The sequence below is a fragment of the Erpetoichthys calabaricus genome, chromosome 11 (assembly GCF_900747795.2).
Source record: "Erpetoichthys calabaricus chromosome 11, fErpCal1.3, whole genome shotgun sequence".
In the NCBI taxonomy this organism is placed as follows: domain Eukaryota; kingdom Metazoa; phylum Chordata; class Cladistia; order Polypteriformes; family Polypteridae; genus Erpetoichthys; species Erpetoichthys calabaricus.
This window is the reverse complement of record NC_041404.2, coordinates 131830186-131851825: the sequence shown is the minus strand read 5'-3', so window position 1 is coordinate 131851825 and position 21640 is coordinate 131830186. Positions and strand designations below refer to the sequence as shown.

General features: G+C 39.5%; 1 protein-coding gene across 2 annotated transcripts in view; it reads right to left on the bottom strand.

Moving 5' to 3' along the window:
* elfn1a (extracellular leucine-rich repeat and fibronectin type III domain containing 1a) overlaps positions 1–21640 on the bottom strand; it is an 848877-nt gene that overhangs the window by 340813 nt on the left and 486424 nt on the right. The gene's annotated exons all lie outside the window — the stretch shown is intronic.

The window sequence follows — 21640 nt, the reverse complement described above, 5'->3', positions numbered from 1 at the left end:
AAATTATTACTCGGTGTAATAACAGAACAGCGAATAGAGATCAAATATATTGTTTGGATATAAACTTTAAGTCGAAGAATTGTAGATAGTCTAATTCATGTTGCCATCAGGGAAAAGTAGTGTTTCTTCCCAATGAAGAGGAATATCCGCAAGAATTAAAAGATTTGTTGTTTGGTGAAAGTGAAATCCACATACGCGAGTGGCAGAGACGGGAAGTGGCTGGCACATAGAGCAGGCTTGGGGGTTGGCAAGTGAAGCAAGCAGGGGGCAAAGCCCCCTAGTTATTAATATAAAGACTGGATTGGCCAACTTACCTTTCATTTGCAAGCCATAACTATGAGCCTTCTGACATTAAATGGGGTTGCCTGGCTGGCTCCTCAATGTCTACTGTGGTCTCCTCAAGTCTTCCTGGCTGTGATAGTTTATAGCAGGGGTCAGCAACCTTTGGCATGCAGAACGATTTTCAATGGCACTCTGATTGATAGATAGATAGATAGATAGATAGATAGATAGATAGATAGATAGATAGATAGATAGATAGATAGATAGATAGATAGATAGATAGATAGATAGATAGATAGATAGATAGATAGATAGATAGATACTTTATTAATCCCAATGGGAAATTCACTATTGAATTATTATTATATTTGAAATATAGTAAAAATTATATTTTAATTACAGCACGTGCATTCGCGCCCTTACCTACTTTTTGCGTATGCAGCTTACATGTACAGTAAATGGAAACCATGTGTTTGGTGCAGGCTATGGTACGTTAAAACAAACCTCTTGTTATTATTAAGCAATATACTGCCCTAGAATGACTCATAAAAGACAAAAACTTGATGTTTGTTCTTTTCAGGACTCTTGAATGAAAGAATATGGATTTGTACAATAAAAGGATCGTGCTATGTGTGCATTATGCTGTGAAAGTGTTGTGCGTTGTATGTCAAGTGTACAAAGACAATATTAAACTAACTCTCATTTAAAAACTCTCATGAGAAAAGTGAAGCTATAAAAAGGGCTGTTTCTGGCTTTAAAAAACAAACTACTTATTTAAGTCAAATTGGAACTAAATGTAATTATACAATTACTTTGCATTAATTGATTAAAAGCTCTGAATAACAATAAAGAATGATTAATCATATTAGAATTCTTGATAATTTTTTCTTATTCAAACTATGTAATTTGTATCAAAAAAACTTGGAATTTATAATTTGTAATGCAATTTTTAATAAATGTGTTGAAAATTAAAATTTGACAAAACATTCTTTTCACATATGATCCCATATATTTTAAAATATTGAATGACCAATAATATAAGAACCAGTTATAATGGGATTCAAAAGGATATACTTTAGAGGCCCATTATAACTGGACCAATTTTACTATACTATATACAACAAAATTGGTAGAATTATGTTGACAAGCGGAATAACATTGTAACATAGGTTTGGCAAGACACCGCTGAAAGGTTGCCGACCCCTGGTTTATAGGATTATTATTATCACATGTACAGAGCAGAGTGAAACTCTTATTTCCTTTTGTTATCAAACATTCAACATGTCACCACTCTCTCACACTATGAGCATAATCGCCTTACCTAAAAGATTCTGTCTTCCTTAACTGAGAAATCTCTAGGTCTATTTCTCACTAACATGAACAATCAGGTAATTCCAACAATCACCTTAATGCAGCATACAGTATATTTAAAGTCAGTGTGGCCTATGGAGCGTTTCAATGGAGAATAGGACTTAAACTGTGTCTTATAATGTTGCTTCGTCTTGATCCATGTTGTATCGGATTGTGTCATATGTCCCATAGCATCACATTACAGGCTTAGAATGATGCCTACCAGAGTGCAGATTTGAGCCAAATGCTTTGTCTGCATCACGTATCGCAAGACAAGTCTATGCAGGCTTTCTGAATGATCATGGAATCTATGCTTCTCACTTCTGAAGCTGCTTGCTTGAATACCCCAGAATACTTACATATGCTATCGACACCACATCAATTTATATAGACAGATAAGATCTTTTATAAATGGCCCTCATAGGAAATGCTCCTTCACCTCTGTGACGTCTATTGTCTCCACCTAGATCTGTCTGGGAAGCTGTCTGTCATGCTGTTGAAATCTAGACTAAAGACCTACCTCACGTCCCTCCATTTGCAGTTTTCAACCATCCTTTCTGTCTACCATCATTCTATAAATGAACTTGGATGTTGGTTGTGAAAGTTCAACCCCTATAATACCAACTTGTCCAGTATTACTCTCACTTCTCAGTATATTGTATACTTGGCTGAAATCCTAAGATTACTTACAAGATTGGGAAAGACTTCAATTGTTTACATACTGTGACAGTTCACTCTTCTTCCTCTTCCTACTTGTAACATTCAAACTACAATGACATGGGAAAACCTTAAGGAACTCCTATATCCATCACAGGAGAGGACTGGAAACAGCCAACAATGGGCATGGTGGTAATGGAATCGCAAGTACCTGGGAGTGAAAACTACATAGCACTAATGCATGGGTTGGCTCATATTCAGACACTGGGCATGATCAGGTCAAAAAATCAGGTATTGGTGCAGCTTGACAAATGACTAGAAGCAACAAAACAACTATGAAAAAAAATGTTTTCAAAAGGAAGCAAATAGACAGCAGTATAAGGTGTTGCTGAGGCACATTTCTCGAGGACTATGCGAAGGACAATCTTCTTGCTTTTTTTGGAAAATAAGCAAACAAGTTTTCCTCTTTCCCTCACGTGTACAAACCTGCAAAGACAATTCTTTGTATTCCTCAACCAAGTGTTAGCAGTGAGCACAACTTCAGCACAGCAGGTCATGCTATAGAATCAAAACACAACTGACTGAGTTCTAATGGCGTGGACGCAAACCATGAGAAAGCAGTGCTAAAATGAATATAAATGCAAAGCCTGTTTAATTAATGTAGAGCATATTGTTTAATCAAAACACATGTAATGAAGTACCAAAGGTGAGCATGTAGTAAACTTTCCATACCCTGCTTTCTATTTCATTAAAAGTGTGGTAAAGACATTATGGTGGGAATTTTAGGCTGTTAATCTCTTTTGGATTGCTTCTAATATTTCAGTAAACTAAATTAAATTTTTGTTCAAATGTTACTTGATGCAATCTTCTATTTAATAAAATTCTGCTGACTCTGTGCGTGTGTGTGTATCCAGTTCTTCCAAGCAATCCGATTGGTCAGTTTGGCTTTGGTCTGATTGGTCAGTTTGGCTTTGATGATGCAATCAAAAGAGGAAGTGCCGGGCAAGAGAGGCTGAGACACACAAAGAAGATTAAAGGGGTTGGAGGCACGCTGACTGTCGCCTTCAAAGATGGGAAGAATTTGCAAGAATAGGGATGATGTTTTTACAATGGGTAATCTGGGGCCCATCCACCATTGCTGCTAGTTGTAAAGCAGTTGTAAAGCAGACAGAAAATGACATGGAATGACAGACTAAGAAGCAGGATTTATAGGAACGCGCTTGAGAGATTCAGACCCATGAGGCGTATGATGAGCGCTGAAGGTACACATGGGACAAGAGATATCAAATATTTTTAAATTTATCATGTTACCTGTCTTTAACATAAAACATGGATAGTTACTAATAAAGTCAGGTTTGGGTCAATATTTTGATCATTTTATTTCGAGTTGGGTGGGAAGAAGTTCGTTATTCATAATTGAATAAATAGAAAAAAAATAAAGCCGACCTGCACACCATGACCACCTGTAGTGAGGTCCAAAATGGCTACTTCTTCCTGCCCTGGCAATCTGATTCATGAAAGGATAAAAGAACAAACTAAACCGCGTGCTAGGGGTGCCTTTATAGTAAAAGGGCTGCTACGGCTGAAAGTGAAGGAGCTTCTTACCATTCTGTTTTTGATAAGATTGTGGGAGAACCATGGTGGATATTATACAAAGAACCTGTTGCACTAGATTTACAATACAATAGAGACCAGGACTCTGATTTTCCCTAGGAGGACGAACTTCCTATCAATTGGACTGCTTCGTTTGATTTCAATAAACCTTCTCATACATTTTTGCAGCATGTTCTGATTGGCTTCATTGTTGTCATGCTTTTTTCACAGTTAGAGCACGGGGAGGGTAAGCGAGGGTCCGTAAAAGTGAGTTGGAACCAGTAACTGAACCAAGAACCTTGGGTTTTAAAGGCCATTACCTGAGCTACTATGCCACATGATGTCACTTTCAAAGTGACTTTTAGAAAGTGTCCAGAAATCTGTGATTTGTATTTGCTGTTTTTGAATTTATTGTACTGATCAGTTTTTTTATATATTATAGCAAATGTGTTTAATTCTGATGGTGCAAGCTTCAAATCATAACATGAAAGATAAAGATTGATTTGACATAATATCATGTAACCAATATTAAGCCAATAATGTTCAGAGTTGGCTTACAAATACCAACAACCCCTTGAAAGCAGAGTTAAAGAGCATTTCACAAAGGATGGATTTCTTGCAGTAGTTATTCCCCTTCTTTATCTAATGTTTTATAAGACTTATTTAAAGAAATCGTAAATTATTACTGGTACTGCTGCATTTTAGTAGCCAAGTTAGACAGAGAAAGGTTAAAAAAAAAAATCCACTTTTCTTTCTAAAGAGTCAACCGAAAGCAATTTATACTTACAACGCTGCACACAGATACCTGCCAAAATTTCCTAGACCTTGTTTCCACAGGGCAGCAGACCAGAAAGAGAAGTCAGTTAAAGAGCCTCCATTGTTAAGATGCTCTCTCTTTCTTTTCCTCTCTCTCTCTCTACCTCACCAGATCTTGGCATGTAATATGGAGCTCTTCTTCCTTGAAACGAATCACAGCGTGCTCTCTCCCAGGCCGTCAATCACATCTCTCTGTCCTGATTCTGTATTGATATTCCGCAGCCAGGTTTCCATCTCTCTGACCCAATTTTATTTTTTAGCGTGTGATTTTTTTTTTTTTTTCTGTCCCTGTGGTTTGCAACTAAGATGAAGACTGGATGTGAAAAGAATGCATTTTGAGATTATGGCATAAAAGGGAGTTAAATGTATTTAGATATAATTACAGAGAATCTATAATGCTTCAATTCCCTGGTTAAAAATGCCAGGTGTAGAAAGAAAGAACAACTGAAAAGCCCTAATACTTTCTACTTAGACTGAATGTTAATGTGGGAGGAATTATTTAAAATAGGAAATCTGAGAGGGTATGAAGTCCTTAACCTTGCCTGGCAAATTACTTTGTTTTTTTCCCCCCACAGTTAGAGAATGAATCTGTAAAGCTGATGGAGGGATTGGTAAATAAATACACGGATATCTATGCTTTTGAATTGCTTATCATTGATGTTCCTTGTGAATTAAAAAGTGTTGCTTATTTTTGAAAAGCCAATTAATTAATACATCAACTCATGATAACTTCTCATTTACAATATAGGACAGCTGGTGTCTGCTCTTCTATGAACAAATGCAGCCGCTCCCAAAGGCCTATACTGAGAGTAATGTCTGTCACACTTTTCTTAACAGTGGTGCAGCAGTTAGGATTATCATCTCACAACAGTTAAGTCATAAATTTGAAACTAAATAGTCGCATAGTTCCCATTGTGACATATAGCTTTGTTTCTACCAACTGGTGCTGCTCAAAAATGTTCCGTTAGCTCAATCTAGAAAGATGCCATCATCTCCAGTACAGGACAAGAGCCAGCGCCACTCCGGGGTAATTGGATAACCCAAGTTACACATGGGGTGAGGCGAAGAGGTGAATGCCTCAGAATGTGACATTTTATTAACATTATGAAACTATAACACAGAAAATAATTAAATTTACATTTATTTGCTTAGCAAAACTCTTTTATCCGAAGTGACTTACAAAAGAGGTAAGCAGTTGAGTAACATGTTTGTTCAGGAAGTGAAGAAGGACGGGTAACAAGTGAAAAGATTGCCACAAGAGAAAAGTGAACAGATATAATACAATACATTACATTATATTACATACTCATCCTGTTCCTCTTCCTTATATACCATCTTTAAAAACACTGAGAGATATTATCATTTTAACTTACTTTATCTTCTCCCATTATACCTTACGCTGTTGGGCTCTTGAGCTAATGATTATATTTTTTTACTGTCTTTTGCCAGGATCGTCACTTCTTCTATGGTCATCCCTCTCTTTCTTGCTGCTTCTTTGACGTTTTCTTTCTATACCCTTCGAAGTCATCCCCTCTGTTTGTATCCTCCACCCTTCATGTCAAACACCTTTTTTTTGATACTTTGTTTTACTCATCCTTATTAGATCTCCAATCCGTTTTATTTCTATGGTTTCCATGACTGGTTGCATTTCCAGTTCTTCACAAATGTATTTATTTCTTATCCTGTCTTTTGTCATTTTAAAAGTTTCCAATTACACATAACATGCATAGCAAGCATCTGAAAATCAAAATGTTGAATATGAATTTCAAAGCTGCAAGTCAGTGCAGAATATTTGCATCCATTTTCCTGATGTTTACATATCGTATACTGGGTCTGTATTGATTTGTAAACTTTTGTTAATTTCTAGTATGTAATCAAGCTGTCAGTCACATGTACAATGTCTGTTAAATGAATCTTCAAGTCTGAAACTTGTGTGTCAAGTCTAAACTGTGTCACGCACATGCGCATGGGAGGCAGCTAGATGGACCGAAAGAAGGCAATTCCACGCCAAGCCAGGGGGTGGCTGGGTGCAGTAAACCTCTCTCTTTTATGCCTGCAGACCAAACACGGGAAATTCTGCCTGGACCAGATGACATCACTTACTGTTCCAGCCCTAGTGATGTCATATCCTGTTCCGCCCCTGGTGGCGACACTTCCTCTTCCAGGCCCGATTAAGTCACTTCCGGTTCCGGCCCTGACAACATCACTTCTGCCAACCTGCCTTAAAAGCCAGATGACTTCCGCTTGTAAACTCAGTTCTGTTTTGGACTGTACAGTACACACTGTACTACCAATTTTAACTTCTTTGCAGCCTTTTTCAAGTATATGGGCAGGACAGAGACTGAAAGTCCTAGGGTGGAGAGGCATACGGGATGAGTGAAACATCCAAGTTTAGTTTCACAGTTGCAAAATGGAAAAAATATTTCTGAGGAGTGCAGAAGGTGTATATTGTTTTTGTTTTTATAACTTATGTTGCATGCTTTACTGCTTTAAAGCTAATCTTTTTCATTCTCTTAAAAAAAAAAATATATATATATATATTATTTATTATTTTGTCATGGGGATACAAAGTATCATGGGAGTAACATGTGAACCCTGTTAACAGCATTGTTTCACGTCTAATAAGAATACAGTATATGGAGTGGGGAAAAGATAGAAATGTTCCTTCCCTCAGGTAGCGTTACTCAAAGCGCTGGTCACACCTACAACAAACAACAACAGCAACAACAATTTATTTCTTATACTGCCCAAATTCACACAAGGAAAGCCTCAATGGGCTTTAACAGGCCCTTTTTTGACAGCACAGCCTTAACTCTCTAAGAAGACAAGAAAAAACTCCCAAAAAGAAGGAAAAAAAATGGAAGAAATTTTGAAGAAGGCAACTCTGAGGAAACCCCCTTCAAGGTAGATTGTGTTGTCAAAAAAATTGGACAAAATACAATACACAAAACAGAACTTCTTTATTGAGTTAAATGGCCAATCTATCATGGCCACTTCAGAAATACAATGCAACAGTACAAATTATTGTACAGTATCTTGCCTGAAGATGAGGCCTGAGTTGCCTCGAAAGCTTGCACATTGTAAACTTTTTAGTTAGCCAATAAAAGGTGTCATTTCGCTTGACATTACAAACTACAAGGCAAGAATAGATTATACTCCCCACTAAGTACAAAACTATTACATATTGTTAAAATACATCAAAAACAAAGTAGAAGCTAAGTAACATAAATGAAAAACAGCAATATCAGTCCGTCAGCCAACTGTAAAGTTATGGCCAGACTGTAGAGAAGTAGCCAGACACAGTCAGAGTCATGGGGGCCTCTCCCCTACTGGCCAGCCACACCATGTTTTCATTTCATCTTCATCCATACTAGTATTTTCATATAATTTACAAAAGTATCTCCGTCCACTCTAAAATGACCGAAAACGTACACGTATGACGTAGACTTTCACATTCATCAGGCACATGGGCGGAGGAATCCTTGAAGGAACACTAACAATGCATGTGTTTTATGCACATGGGCAGCATTTCAAGCTTCACAAAATGCAATGTAGATGCATACAGCTAAGTAACACAACAAGTGCCATGGAAAGCAACTCTTGTATGCTCACTATGGAATATGGATTTCTTCTGTGAAGGGTGACCAATCAAGGAATGAGACGTTATAATGAGCAAGACCCAATCAGAAATGTGCCTAATAATAAGCATCAACAAATCAGGGTGTGATTAGAAGATTAGAGTCTGCTTTTTTAACAAACTGTGTTTTTATCTGTTCACACCATAATGTAGTGGTTGCATTTTCAGAAGAACGTGGCTCTTGAGAGTTTTTACAAGTTAATGCTTTCTGGGGTTGAAAATGCCAGGATAGTGTGGATGAAAGACAAAAATGGAAACTAATGTTTAATGAAAATGTAGTAGTATAGACAGGGCCTAAGTGATAAATATTAAAGAACTATAAAATGTCATGTCATTTTCAAGCCCGCTCAATCCAGGCCAGGGTTGTGGGGATGCTGGAACCTATTCTAAATTATGCATAGAGTGTAAGACAGGAACAAACCCTGGACAGGATGCCAGTCCATCGCAAGGCAAACACGCAGACACCCCAAACACACACTAAGACCAATTTAGGATTTGCAAGTTGCCTAAACTGCATGTCTATGGACAGTGGGATGGAAGCCGAGGCACCCAGAAGAAACACACACAGACACAGGGAGAACATGCAAACTCCACGTAGGGAGAACTCAAGACATGAACTCTGGTCTCCTTACTCTGAAGCAGCAGCACTATCATTGTGCTGCCCCAGAATTATATCAATGTCTCTCAATTATAAAAGGAAATCTTGGGACGAGACTTTCTCAGAGATAATTTCAAGTCACGCGAGAGATAATCTCCATACTGTTTTCACAAAACTGGAAGCATAACGTTGTCCAAAATGTCTTGGTTTGCTGAAGCATTAAGATTGCCCATCACTGGTAGTAAGGGGCCTAGCCCAGACCCTGAAAAACAGCCCGACACCATGATCCCTCCCCCACTAAACTTTACTGTTGGCACAATGCAGTGAAGCAGGTAATGTTCTCCAAACCCAGACTCGCCCATCTGACTGCCAAACAGAGAAACATGAGTCGTCATTCCATAGAACACATGTCCACTGCTCCACGGTCCAGCAGCAGTGTGGTTCACACCGCTCCATCCGACGCTTGGCATTGGACTTGGTGATGTGAGGCTTGCATACAGCTGCTTGGCCATGGAAACCCATTTCAAGAAGTTATTGTGCTTACATTAATGCCAGTGGAAGTTTGGAACTCTTCAGCTATGGAATCAGCATAGTGTTGGCGACTTTTACACATCATGCACCATACAAGTTGTTGACCCCACTCTGTGAATTTACGTGGTCTTCCGCTTCATGGTTGACTTGCTGTTGCTGCTAAATATTTCCACTTTCCAATAATACCACTTACAGTTGACTGTGGAATATCCAGCAGGGATGAAATTTCACAAACCGTCTTTATCGCAAAGGTACCACAGTATCACAGTACCACTCTTGGAGTCACTGAGCTTTTCAGAACGACCCATTTTGTTTCACAAATGTCTGTAACTGGAGACTGCATGGCGCAGTGCTTGATTTTATATACCTTTGCAACGGGTCTGACTGAAACCCCTGAATTCAATAATTAAGAGGTGGGTCCCAATACTTTTGTCCATATAGTGTATGTTGGCTGGGATGCATTTTACGAAGCAGTTTAACAAAAAAAAGCAATTCACCCAAATTGTTTTAAATTTCCAACTTTAATTTCTAAATGTTTCTGGACAAGAAACAACAAAGTTTTATCTCAATAGTACTAACAGATGATAATATATCTCAATATATTCAGCCTTCACTGATGGTTTTCATTTCTAATTGCATTATTTATGATACTGCATGTTTCAACTTCTTATAAGAAGGACAATAAATCAGGAAAGAAGTCTAATTGACTGCAAAAAAAGCTGGCTACAGTAGCTACTTGCATAAACAACCAAAATCTAAAACTTGAGCAAAACACTCTGAAATACACATACTGTACAGGCATGGACCTGAAATGTGGGGAAATATGTGGTTTGGGCATCAGCAGGTTAACATAAGTACAGAAGTAAAGAAGGTGAATGGGCGACTATGTCAAGATGGGCAAAGGTGTGGTAGGTGCTGCCCAATTGTGTATATACTTATTCATGAAAATACAAAAGAAATGTATTCTCTTATCACTGGTTGACATTCAACTTTAAGATGAACAGAAAAATTAAACAAAAATGATTTGTTCAGCATAGTAATATTCATTATTATGGAGAGGACCTGTTCACAATAAAACAGTTGGAGTGCTAAGACAAAAAAAGGCAATCCAAGATGAGAATGGAACTTGTAAAACCTCACAGTGCGTTTTTAGAGCCCAGCAGCTTCATGTAATGTAGCACACCAGCTGTGGATTCTTTCATAACACTTTAATAAAAGCTGGGATCAACAAGAAAGGACCACATGCAACCAGAATTACAGCCAGTTGCTCTCATCTAGTAGTCATAATACTTAATTCTCACTACTCAGAATAACCTGCTGTAACTGTAGACCTGCTGCAGAATGGAATAAAACTAGCATGTGTGTGAATCTAGATGAGGTCGGGCCTGAAGTTGTAATATTCCGGCCTGTGTTGTGACTAAAAGGTTGACCATTATGGATCACAGATGTAATGGATTAATGATGGATGGACAATGAAGGATGCAGAATGGAGTGTTGCTTGTCTTCCTGGATGACAGATGGCTGCTACTGTACATATTTTACTCTCTTGAAGAGCTTGACCCTATTAAAACAAAAGGGGCATGCAGGGATTCCTATTACCACCAGGGGGACCTCTGGGAGTTTGGCTTCTTGCTTTTACTGAAAGAAACCATCCTGTTAAATTAAAAGTGCTTTACAGCTGTGGCTTTAAAAGATATAGGCTAGACAAGGAAAAACAGGCAATCATTCAACCATTGCTACCCATTTCACTCGGGCTCTACTGGAAAAAGTCTATCGCTCAACCAGTAGTACCAACCTTGAGTAAGATCACACAACTAAAACCAGTCATAATCTCAGATAATAAAGAGCTCTTTTGCACACAATGCACACAAAATATTCTCTCTTTCTCACCATTCAGCACTGTTGAGTTTTTTTCGTCTCTGTATCCTTCCATCTTTGCTTTCAGGACATGTTAAAAAGATTGCGAGAATTCGGCTCAAGGGTCCAGGGGTCTTTAGTGTAAAACATGCTTATGCCATTTCTTACACAAAAGGTGGAATTTATGAAACATAAAATTTTTGTAAAAATTGGCTTAATGTTACGGCAAATGCTACTTCTGTGATGGCTCCCATTTTTACTTTTTCTTCTAATCAGGGGACATTCCTGCCCACATGTTACTTTAAATGGAGACTCAGGTGTGTCTTGGGTCAGAACAGGAAGTCCATTTTCTCTGCAAAAGTTTGAAGGAGGAACAATAAGAATGTTCAAGGAGAAGAAATTACAAGCTCAGTGGGCTATGAATTGTTAGGGCTGGTTTATACTTTACACTCGGATCACTTCACGCATCGTGGCTGCCATGCATTTCCAGTGTTTTTTTGACGGGTTCTCTGAGCTCCAAATTTACGCAACGTGTGAGTTGCAGTACCAGCAAGAATATGGGTGATGTTTGTGTGCAAGTTTTGGTACAAGACGTCAGTATCGTTATTTGCTATCAACATGTGATCACAAGCCACCATGCAGCTCCAACAAGATCAATATGTGTGCTTTGATATTTGATGAATGGTTCGATGTGGGGAAGCAAATCATCAAACTTAAATGCTGACATTCGAATGTCTTCATGGTGCTTTTCTTCATCCATTTTTCTCACAGGCAATACAAGCGCCGCATATTCCCCATCACAATGATGCGATACATTTAAAGGTCTCACATACGGTCTTGACGTTCTGTGTTGCTCTCTCTCTCTTTTTATTATTTTTTTGCACCTTTGTAACAGCATCAGAATGCAAACAATTTTTATTTTTTAACATCTTTCTTCCCTCAACTCACAACACAGTGAAACCGGATGTAGTTTTCTCCTTGTAATGATTTCTCGCACTGACAACTGGTGGAATCCTCCAAATTTACATAAAAGTAAGTGCGCAAGTATAGACAGTAATAATAATAATAATAATAATAATAATAATAATAATAATAAATTTTATTTATATTGCACTTTATATTTTAGCAATCCCAAAGTGCTACAGAGTAAAAATAGAATAATAAAAAAGAAAACAGAAGAATCTATAAAATACTTTTAAGAAAATGACTTTCTAAAAAGATGAGTTTTTAGGTTTCGCTTAAAGGCCTCAGTCGACTGTGGGGCTCTCAGGTAATCAGGGAGGGCATTCCACAGCCTCGGCACCACAGATGAAAACGCCCTGTCACCCATGCTGCTGAGCTTAGTTCTGGGGACTTGAAGGGTGTCAGTGTGTACAGAGCGGAGAGAGCGTAAGGAGGTATGAGGGGTAAGGAGTTCCTGTAGATAAAGAGGGGCATGTCCATAAATGCACTGATGGGTAAGAAGGGAGACCTTATACTCTATTCTGAATGAAACAGGGAGCCAGTGAAGGGTTTTCAGGATTGGGGTGATATGGTCATGCTTTCGCACCCTCATCAGGATCGTGGCAGCGCTGTTCTGAATATACTGGAGTCTCTGGATACTCTTGTCAGGAATCCCAATGAGGAGCGCATTACAGTAATCCAGCCTGGAAGAGACAAAGGCATGGACGAGCTTCTCTGCATCTGCCAGGGTGAGTAATGGGTGGAGTTTGGTGATGTTCTTGAGATGGTAAAAAGATGACTTACAGAGATATTTGATGTGGGTGTCAAAAGTAAGTTGGGAGTCCATTCTAACACCCAAATTAGTAACAGATGTGGAAAGATGAATATTTTGGCCAGAGAAAGTAATACTGGTGATAGTAGAAGAGCGGAGATGATGTGATGTACCAACTAAGATGGCTTCTGTTTTGGATCTATTCAACTGAAGAAAATTGAGCCTCATCCATGCCTCTATCTCCTCCAGGCAGGTAGTCAATGTAGATGTTGGCAGAGGAGCAGTAGAGGAGGTGGGAGTAGTCCTGAGGTAAAGCTGAGTGTCATCGGCATTGCAATGGAAAGATAAACCATGTCTGCCAATGACAATTCCAAGGGGGAGCATGTAGATGGTAAAAAGGATAGGGCCCAGCACAGAGCCCTGCGGAACACCACAGGTGACGTTGTGGGTGTAGGACTTTGCGCTGCCAAGGGCGACATGCTCAGTTCTGCCAGTCAGGTATGATGTAAACCAATTTAGAACATTTCCTGAGAGTCCAATAGTGTATTGCAGGCGGTGAAGAAGGATGTCATGGTCTATTGTGTCAAAAGCAGCTGTCAGATCAAGGAGGATAAGTAGTGAAGGTGAACCAGTATCTGCCGTCATCAGAAGATCATTGGTGACCCTGACCAGGGCTGTTTCAGTGTTATGGCTAGGGCGAAAACCAGACTGAAACTTTTCAAACAGGTTATTCAGTTTGAGATGATCATGAAGTTGTGCTGCAACTATTTTTTCCAGAACTTTGGAGAGAAATGGAAGATTGGATATGTGTCCTCAAGCTCAAGCATCGCGTAACGTTAAGTATATCCCCGGCCTTTGACAATCCCACAGGTTAAAGTAGGGACGCCCAACGTTCGCCCTGTTGAAGAAAATGTTCCATCTTGTGAATAGCATGATCACTTTATTTTTTCTTGTAATCAGTGGACACTCCTGTCCACAGTTACTTCAAATCAATATTAGTTGTGTCTTGGGTCAGAACAGGGGTCCCATTTTCTCTACAAAAGTTTATAAAAAGGGAGATTGCATTCAAAAGCCCTACAACCTTAAAGAAATGTCTTCTTCAGACTTACAGATGGTGTTTGACAATGAAATCCATCACAATGGTTTTCCAAGACTAGATCAGAATAGGCAAGCATTGTCCAACTTGAATGTTATATTATTTCAGTGTCATATTGTGACATTCTCAAACCCACCTAATCCAATGCATGGTCTTGTTGGGGGGGTTGGGGGGGGGGGGGGGTTGGGAGCCTACTGAGACGAAGGAAGGAAATGGTGCTGGTCTGGGAGCAACGCCATATCATCCATCCATCCATCCATCCATCCATCCATCCATCCATCCATCCATCCATCCATCCATCCATCCATCCATCCATCCATCCTCTTTCCGCTTATCCGAGGTCGGGTCGTGGGGGCAGCAGCTTGAGCAGAGATGCCCAGACTTCCCTCTCTCCAGCCACTTCTTCTAGCTCTTCCGGGAGAATCCCAAGCCATTTCCAGGCCAGGAGACATAGTGCCTCCAGCATGTCCTGGGTCTTCCCCGGGGCCTCCTCCCGGTTGGACGTGCCCGGAACACCTCACCAGGGAGGTGTCCAGGATGCATCCTGATCAGATGCCGAGCCACCTCATCTGACTCCTCTCGATGCGGAGGAGCAGCGGCTCTACTCTGAGCCCCTCCCGGATGACTGAGCTTCTCACCCTATCTTTAAGGGAGAGCCCAGACACCCTGCGGAGGAAACTCATTTCAGCCGCTTGTATTCGCGATCTCGTTCTTTCGGTCACTACCCATAGCTCATGACCATAGGTGAGGGTAGGAACATGGATCGACTGCTAAATTGAGAGCTTTTGCCTTACGGCTCAGCTCCTTTTTCACCACGACAGACTGATGCAGAGCCCGCATCACTGCGGACTCCATATCATATAAATGATAATTCTATTACAATGGAAGTCACAGGTTAACAGTCTGAACTGAACGCACACAGCACCCTCAAAGCTTAGTCGTTCAGCAGTGCAAGCCATGCAAAGTCATTTATGCCAATATTGGCAATATTCATGATATCACTACTGTCAGCTATATATAAACTAAAATTATCTTGGAAATAGAGTGTTATTGACATTAGTCCACAAGTGACATTAAGGGTAAGTGTGGGTGACTGTAAGTCCACTTATAGTCCTATTGATTTATAGAATTAGAAGCAGATTTTTGTCAATTTGTGTAGGTGTGTACTTTGTTATGAATATACTCCAGAGAAAAGGCGACCAGAAAGAGAAAAGAGGATTGCCGGGAAATGACAGAAATTAAGGGATGAGGCTGGAATGAATCTGAATTAACAGAATCATCTCTAGTGTCACAATCTTAGATAATAAAAAAAGTTCTTTTTTATTCCAAAAAACAAATGCAAACAAAATATTCTCTCTTTCCCACCATTCAGCACTATTGAGTTTTTTTTTTCTTCGTATCCTTCCACCTCTGCATTTTAAAAAGACCTGGGGAATTCAGCTCAAGGGCCCAGGGGCCTTTTCTTACACAAAAGGTGGGATTCATAAAACACCAGTAATGGTGCACTGCATGCTAACATGCAGTGAATACACTTGACTTGAACATTCCTAATTTTCATCCTCTTTCTTTCTCTGTACATTTAGCATTCGTTTGCTCAGAGGTTGATGTACTTGATGCTTCCTGAGCAGCTCTTCTTTTCTCCACCCTAGCGGCCCGCTTCTTCTCTTCTTTTGTCGGCAGCTTTTCACGTTAAAACTGATTAAGTTAGTGTTTGTGATGCAATTACTTAGTACGTTTTCCTTAATTTTTCACTTAAGCTGGCACTTAAGTCTTCAATCTGCCTCAAGAATGATTTAAGACATGAAGAGGTAGGGGATGTGACAGCGAAGGTGGTAGGGATGAGAATGGTGCCCGTACGCTTGCACTGCATGGCTGCCCTGCTGGCCACTGCTGACAGTTGATTCTACAATAAAATAAAATACAAATAAAAAGAGCAATAACCTTGGACGTCAATCATCACCCCGAAAGCGGATAGTAGACGTCACATAGTTTATGTGTACCAAATTTCAGGTCAATAGGTCAAACGGTTTGCAAGCTACAAGTGATTTAAAATCCTGGACAGACAAACGTACAGCCACGGTAGCGTATTATGTAAGAAGATGAACTTGGTGTGAATATTTGGTTAACACTACAGCAAATCTCAACTATCTGTAAGTCCTACACGGATTCTCTTGATATTGATAGCGAGTCCAGGTGACACAAAAGGAACAGAAAATTTCATTTTACTGCACATTTAATTAACATGTCGGCCACATTCTGAAGTTCTTCATCTAATTATGTCACAGTTAACTGACATACAGTGTTCTCTTCAGTGTTGGTAATAACGCCTAATGCATACACTTAATGTTAATTGCCCATCTAAACTGGCAATAGCAGTGTTACCAAGAAGCCAACCATCACACACAGCATAAACCTGGAGTCTGTTTCCCACATCTCCTATTTGATAAAATAATGGAAGTTATGGGTTCAGCCGCACCACCTCAGAACAGCATCAGATACATTTGAGCATCACATATTAGTTGTATATTAATTGACTGAAAGTGATTTCTGTTTAATCAAATTCTTTCTGTGATGTTGCCCTTAACCTCAACATGTGTGCAGTGAATTGTGTCGATTATGTTAGGAAAATCAGAAATTACCTATAATGAAATGGGGACATATTTTTTTCTTAACTACTTCCAGAAATTCTGCAATACTGGGATCATGCATCACCTGGTGGAGCGAACCCCACCTGTCTTGGCCACTGTTCCCAAACATCGGTTTTAAATGCAGTAGACAAACCCACATTGGGAAACCTATCAAACATTAAACTGACAGAAGTATGACCACAGAGAAAAAAATTTGATATGCAATGTTCGACTATAATGAAATTGGACATATCTGGGTAACATCTTAAGTACACCATCCCATTCAGATGGCACGACACAGCTCAGGGATGGCTGTGAGATTCCTGACTGTCAATTCACACTGAAAATCGCCTGTCGCCAGATACCTTACAGTTGTTAAAACCTGTAATGAGTCAGAGATTGTGTGATTTCTACGTGATGCTCACTGTACGTACTGAAGGCTCCAATTCAGCACACAACTCCTTCAGGATGGCTTTGTAACGTCTTATAAGCCCGTTATCATTTTGAGTCAAAATCTTACTGCGATCCCCAATGGCACATTACTACTGCTCAATCCACTCGGCTGATCCCACTCTTGGTTTTATCTGTGATTCCCACAGAATGTTTTTGTGGTTCTTTACTTCAGTCAGTAATACCTCCAGTTCATACTCACTTACATTTCCTGTTCTGTGTTCTGGTGGTCTATACGTCATTCAGGAACATGGCAACAATTATATGGTGATTAGATCATGAATATGTAAAAAAGGCATTTTTGTTAGCCATACATGGTTACTGATAGACAGTGATGTGGAGTCGGTAAAGGTGCATGCGTGAATGCATAGTTTTAAATTAATTTGAGATTTATAAAGGAGCATGGCATGGTACGTGGTGTACATAGTTTTAGAAATCCGATTTTTTATTTGTGTTTATGCTGTTTTTGTTTTTTCAATGTAAGCAAAGTTTTAGTATGGCACGAAAGCAAGGTTTTATACGTGAACCTCTGTTGGACTGTACTGCCATCTGGAGGTCTCCTGACGCCACTAAAATGGATTATACATACTGTAATAATGGGCAGAAGTAAGAGACTTGCACTTGATAAGACTAACAGACCGCAATGAGGAATAAACACCTTAGCACAGCCATCAGAAACAGAGAGAATGAATGCTTTTGGAGTTTGTTTAATCATAATTTACATAGCTGAAATCAAATCAGAAAAACAGAAAAGATTAAAATCATTTATTATGTTTGTACCTTCTAGGAATCAACAGACATTTTTCTGCATGAACTTGGAAGACTTTTGTTTTGTTTCTTCTATTTATTCCCATCTAATTTGATTTTAATCTAACTTGGGAGAATGAGGACAGCTTTCTGCAATTTTTATTTATGAGATTCCAGTAAACCTCCCCTCTAAAACAGAAAGGATAGCTTGAAGCGTTTTCAAAATTACATTGTGAAGTCTGCTAAAACACATGATGGCACTTGGCCCCTGAGTGGGGAAAACATCCACCTTGTCATGAGACACACATGAGTTATGGGACATTTTTCAATACTGTTGGGATCTATTAATTTTTAGTCTACAGTCATTAAGCAACATTTAGCATGCCACAAAGAGCCATAATAAGTCACCATTCAAACAGAATGAAGTGATTAATTACGTGGTCTTGGTTCAAAAATATATTTATGTATAGGTTTTGTTAATTACATGTCCACATCCTAACTTATCACTCTCGAAACCGCTCAGTGAAATTCGGGGTCATGGAGGGCTGCAGCCTGTCATGACTTAATAGGGTGCATCCATGGACCAGGTGCAGGGCCCACTCCTTCACACACACACACACACACAATCACTAATATTTCCACCTTCAGTCTTTGTGAACATAACACAACAAGCTTCACAAACCTGAACTTGAAGATTTTTAGCCATTCTTCTTTCCAGGTCCTGTCAAACTCTGGTGGGTTAGACGGAGACCATAAGTGGACAGTTATTTTCATATCTCTCCAGAGATGCTAGACTGGGTTCATGTCTGGACTCTGTCTATGTCACTCTTGCCACTCCTGTGTTTTCCAAGCCACTTCTGTGTTGTCTTAGCTTTGTGTGTAGGGTCATTGTAATGTTGGAAGGTGAACCTTCAGTCAAGTGTCAGGTCCAGAGCACTAAGGATATCTCTGTACTTTGCTCCATTCTACTTTTCATCAACCCTGTCTAGTGTTCCATTCACTGCTGCTTAAGAACAAACCCACAGCATGACAATGCCACCACAATGCTTGACCTTTGAAGTAGCATTACAAAGGTGATAAGCCGTGTTTGGTTTCCTTCACACATGATGGTTAGAATTGAAGCCAAACAGTTCAATTGTGGTTTTATCAGACCAAAGGATCGCATTTCATACAGTCTGAGAGTCCCTTTAGTTGCCTTATTCCGAACTGCAAGTGGGCTTTTATGTGTCGTCTGGCCACTCTGTCATAAAGCCCAAATTAGTGGAGGGTTGCAGTGGTGGTTGTCCTCTTGGAAGTTTCTCCAAAGACGTTCTCTAGAACTCAGCCAGAGTGACCATCAGCTACTTGGTCACCTCTCTTACTGAGGCCCTTCTCCCCACTTACTCTGTTTTGACCAGGCAGCCAGCACTAGGAAGAGTCGTGGTTGTTCCAAACTTCTTCCATTTAAGAATTATGAAGGCCACTGTGCACTTGGGAACCTTTTAATGCTACAAAAATGTTTTTGTAGCCTTCCCTCTGATCTGCACCTTGACACAATCCTGTCTCTAAGCTCTGTAGGGAATTCCTTGAACCTTATGGTTTTGGTGTTTGCCCTGATACACCTCATCAACTGTGGGACCTTCTACAGACATCTGTGTGTCTTTCTTAAAGATGTGCAACCAATTGAATTGACCACAGGTGGGCTCCAAACAAGGTGTAGAAACGTCTCAATGCAGATCAGTAGAATGGGACACACCTAAGCCAAAGTGTCATAGCAAAGAGTCTGAATACTTGTGTCAAGGTGATAGTTCAGTTCCAAAAAAGTCCAACAATTCTGTTTTTGCTTTGACATTCCGAGTGTTTTTTGATGGGAAAAAAAAAACGATTTTGAAACGATTTTAGCATAAAGTTGCAACCTAAAAAAATGTGTGAAAAGGGAAGGGGTCTGAAGACTTTCTGAAGGCCTTGTATGCTCTCAAATGAAAACAGTGTTGTGTGATGCTGTAGCCAATCCTGGCAACTCTGGGCACAAGGTGGGAAACAACCTGGGACATGTGACTAACTCACTTAGCCTGATGTGTATATCTGTGGGTAGTATAGAAACATATATTCATATAATTGGTAATTTCAATGTTTTAGAAATGTATTATAACCACATAAGAAAAGTAGACACTATATTTTATAAAGTATTAAGATGTGAGAGTTAGGAGTTAAAAAGCTCATGTCTATATATAATTTTATTACCCTGTATAAGCCACAGACCACCATTATTTCTCAAGTTAAAAGTCTGGATGTGTAGGAGAATTGAGAAGAGATGGACCCCTTGATAATGAGGGGAATGTAAACTCTTTGGTTGTAAATAATGGGAAAGAAGGGGGTGCAGGTAGGGGCTGTCAAAGAGATATGACGGACAGCGAAGAGTTTGACGAGAGATAATGGTAGGACTAGAGCAATGGAATGCTAGAAGTCAGTTGAGGAAGAATAATGGCTTAAATGATAAGAATTGTAATAAAAGACAAAGATGCCTATTGCTGGACCCTCATTGTTTCATCTTAAATGAGTCTGTATGTGCGCCATGCAATAAAGCTTAATTCTGCTGTCTGTTGTGAAGTCTCCGAGTCGCCTTCATTGGGGCTGAGGACACCCGTGCTGCTAATCTGCTTCAACAGATTGTGGAAGGAAAACTGGAGAACCTGGAGGAAACCCTGAATCCGAGACTTACCAACCATGTTATCCAATAAAACAAAAGGGCATTACTAAATCAATTAGATTTTAGTAATACAATTTAATAAGCCAGATACTTTGATATAATACAAAGAAGATATAATAGGGAGATCCAAAAGTGCCATTGATATTAAAAAATAGTTTACTGTCATTCCATTTCTGCTTGAGCATTATTGATTCTTCTGCATGTATCTCAAATGAGCTCAGTTACAGTGTTGCCTTTTGGCTTGTGTGTTTGGGAGTCTGACACTGTTGATCGTATACACCGGTGGTCTCAAACTCCGGTCCTGGAGGGCTGCAGGTTTTCATTCTAAACCTTTTCTTATTTAGTGACCTGTTCTTGCTCCTAATTAACTTCTTTTGAATTAAATTTAATTGACTTGCTCTTGAAGACTCAGACCCCTCAATTGTTTCTTTTTCCTTAATTAGCAGCCAAACAATAATGAGATATAAAATGATCCAAAACATGACCAGCAAACTTTGTCCATCATACAATATCTGAAAATAAAGAAAGATGAAGGTCTTGGGAATGTTGATCTGCTCAGATCCCCGAAACATTTTAACAGTGCTGTTAGAAAAGGGAAAATTAGCAATTTCGGTAATGTTTGCTATTGCACAATGAGAGCAGCAAGAAGCCATAGAATTAAAGAACGGGTTTAATTAACAACAAGAATCAGCTCCTGATTAAGCAACTGGTTGGAGTCAAATTGAGTTAGCTGGTCTTCTGCTGGCTCTGTTTTGGTCTTCTGTTTGGGTGCCATTTAAGGAAAGAAATGAAGCAATTCAGAGGAACGCTGAAGAAATTCAGGAGAACAAAACTTAAAAAAACAAGTCAATTAAAATGAAAGGAAAAGGAGTTAATTAGCAGCAAACATTGGTCACCAATTAAGAAAAGGGTTAGAATGAAAGCCAGCAGCCATTGTGGCCCTCCAGGACCAGAGTTTGAGACCACTGCTATACACGGTCGTTACAGTGACATGCA